Source organism: Diadema antillarum, unplaced genomic scaffold, assembly GCF_040938485.1.
Source record: "Diadema antillarum isolate AM-2024a unplaced genomic scaffold, OU_Dant_1.0 seq00001197_RagTag, whole genome shotgun sequence".
NCBI classification, from domain to species: domain Eukaryota; kingdom Metazoa; phylum Echinodermata; class Echinoidea; order Diadematoida; family Diadematidae; genus Diadema; species Diadema antillarum.
Window position 1 is genome coordinate 200,001 of NW_027271992.1, and position 3,166 is coordinate 203,166.

Sequence of the window (3,166 nt, forward strand, 5' to 3'; positions counted from 1 at the left end):
ATACTAAGATATTAGAAACAATATAATATAATATGATATGATTTGACATGACATAATATATATTTATATATAAAATTATTATTATTATTATTATTATGTGTGTATATATGATGTTTTTATCACAAAGCGAGTTATCTCCATTGCGTCAATTTGAGATATTTGTGATTAAAACTGCAAAGAAAATATCTTTAAAAAAATACAGCCACTTTTCCTTGTTGTAAAATAAATGAGGTATCACCATTTTCCTCTATCTGCAGATATAGACTCACATAGAAACATGTAAAAGTGGCGCTTAAGCCGCTCTAAAGCCCTTTTTACACTTGTGTTTCTTAACCCTGTATTTTCTCTGACCCAGGACTATCGTTAATCCTGTACCAATTTTTTCAGCTTTTTACACTTGCCAATAAATCCCGTACTAAGATTTTGTCCCGGGCTAAAGAAAAAACTGACCTTTTTTTTTTTTTTTTACATTCGTATTAGTCCCGTACTTTGTGGGGTTCGGGCTTCGTCTCTGTCGCTTAGCCCCGGATTGTTTCTTCGTTCTGTTTACACTCGCTTGCTTGGCACCACAATTGCGGGGTTAGCACCGCAATTATTGCGGTGCTAACCCTGCTTTTTTGCAGGGCCAGATAGTACGGGATTATCGGTGGGGCTAGCCCACTTTGGCAAAAACAAGTGTAAACAGAAAGTGGGCTAAGGAAAGTCCTGTACCAACCAAAAAGTTGCAAGTGTAAAAAGCCCTTAAGCTAACTCTTCATAATACAATCTGTTTTATCTTTATCGATGAAACATAAACACAGTTCTTATCGATCAAATTGCAAGGTATCTTCTCATTGCAGTGGCTACGAAAAGCAGGGGCGGATCCAGGAATTCCGTAAAGGGGAGGCGCCTTTACAAAATGAAAAAAAAAGGGGGGGTGGCGCCCCCAATACTTTTTTTCTTCTATTTATTCCTTGTTGTTTAAACAAAAAATAAAGAGGGTACGCGCGCCCGGTGCGCTCCCCTCTGGATCCAGCACTGTAAAGAACAATTCACAAGCCACAAACCCTCATTTGGAACGGGATACGAAACATGTCTGCGACTCGTACACATCATTGACACGACATCCGGGTTCAGAGTTCTTGGTTTGCAGTAGGCATCGCAGACAGTGGAACACACACAATAAGCTACAGTTTATTGCTATCATCAAGCGTACTATTATTTTCCGATCGACCCTATTACGCTATAAGGTTTGTTTTGTTTTGTCTTTTCCTTAATGTTGCAGGGGTGCCATACTTTCCTCTTCGTTCGAAAATCAATCCGTCAATCTATTAATCAATCAATCCATCAATCCATCCATCCATCCATCCGTTAATCAATCAATCAATCAATCAATCCAACAATCAATCCATCAATCAATAATTTCGTCGATCCATCTTTTTTTGTCCCAAGTTCGTTTTTTTTTTTGAGCGGATTGCAATGCATTATAAGCTAAACTTTTTAACAGTCTCCTCCTTTTTCAACAGCTTACCTATTTACTCGCTGTTTAATACAATATTAATTAATTTCACATGACTTTATTAGTTCAAATTTTACTACCTTAACAGTTTACTTTCATATGTAATTATTTTTTTCAATTCATCTAATTATGTTGTGTGTATGATGGTATAATATTTTGCTGGAAATGAAACAAAAATCATATGTATTAATCCAATCACTTATTTTGGTCAGAGAAAGACACCTTTTGTGTGCGATGAACACCGAGACGGCAACTCGGATTGAAGAAAGTAACTGCAAAGAGCATACAAAGAGCAGGGTTATATCAGTAACCTGTATATAAAATATTTCATTTCCTTTTACGTAATAATTAGAAGCTTTGGATTTTTGCGACGCGAACGTTCAGAGGAAAAATATGCTAATCAGTTTTAATTTATTCATATAGCGTCGTCTGAGTTTTCACTACGCATTCTCATGAGCTATTTTAACGTTCGCTCAATTCACGACACAAAGAGCTACTGTATTGATGCACAGGGATGGTATAGTATTGGTGGAGATGAGGATTGAGCTTTTAACTTTTTGAGAGATACCAAGAAATCACTTATTTAAACAGTACGTACAGAGCATACCATTCTAAGATGAATTCAAAGTTTACTTGATAAAAATCGGTTTTGGAATGGCTGAGAGATCAAAAAACATTATAGTATAACAGGGCGATTGTAATAACAGGTTGTCCCGTCTTTTATTAGGATTGCTTTTATTCTTTATTTTTTGGATTTTCATCAAATAAAAGTTAGATTCTTCTTGGAACCACATGCTCTTTCATATTTCACAAGAGGTTTCTCATTATCTCACCAAAAAGTGTTTAAAGGACAAGTCCACCTTCTTATACATAAGGATTGAGAGAATGCAGCAATATTAGTAGAACACATCAGTGAAAGTTTGAGGAAAATTGGAAAATCCGTTCAAAAGTTACGAATATTTTAAGTATCTGCGCAGTCACTGCTAGAAGAGAAGACTACTACAGTGTATGATGTCACATGCGTACAACGTTATAAGGAAAATATAAAGAGAATTTCACAAAATGTTACTTTTTGAAAAAAAGTGCCCATTTCCTCGACTCGTCACTGACATAATTATGTTAAGGGTAATATTATTCCCCTTGCCTTCTGAAAGAGGGAAGTCAAGGGTTCTTTTATTATGCGAGAAAAGTGAAAATATCTTGAATTTTCCTTATACTTTCTTTATATAGTTGTACACATGTGACATCACAAGCTGTAGTAGTCTTCTCATCCAGCAGTGACTAAGCAGAAACTTCAAAAATTCATAACTTTTAAACGGATTGTCCAATTTTCCTCAAACTCTTGCTGATGTGTTCTATTAATATAGCTGCATTCACTCGATCCACATGTCTATGAAGGTGAACTTGTCCTTTAAGAAGCCTGAAGGTAGGACACGGTCACAACTACACAAGGGGCGCCATTTTACTTTTATAGGTTGCGTCTCCGCCTATTCTAAAGCTACTTTCAACTCGACGAAAGGAGAGAGGAGAACGTCCAATGCAATCGTCGTCTCAAACGTCCAAATCTAAAGGTCCCTATTAGTTTAAATGAGACACAATGGCCCGAATTCACAAAGGTGGTACAAATGAAATCATGGTTTAAACCATGGACAAAAACCATGGAGCGCC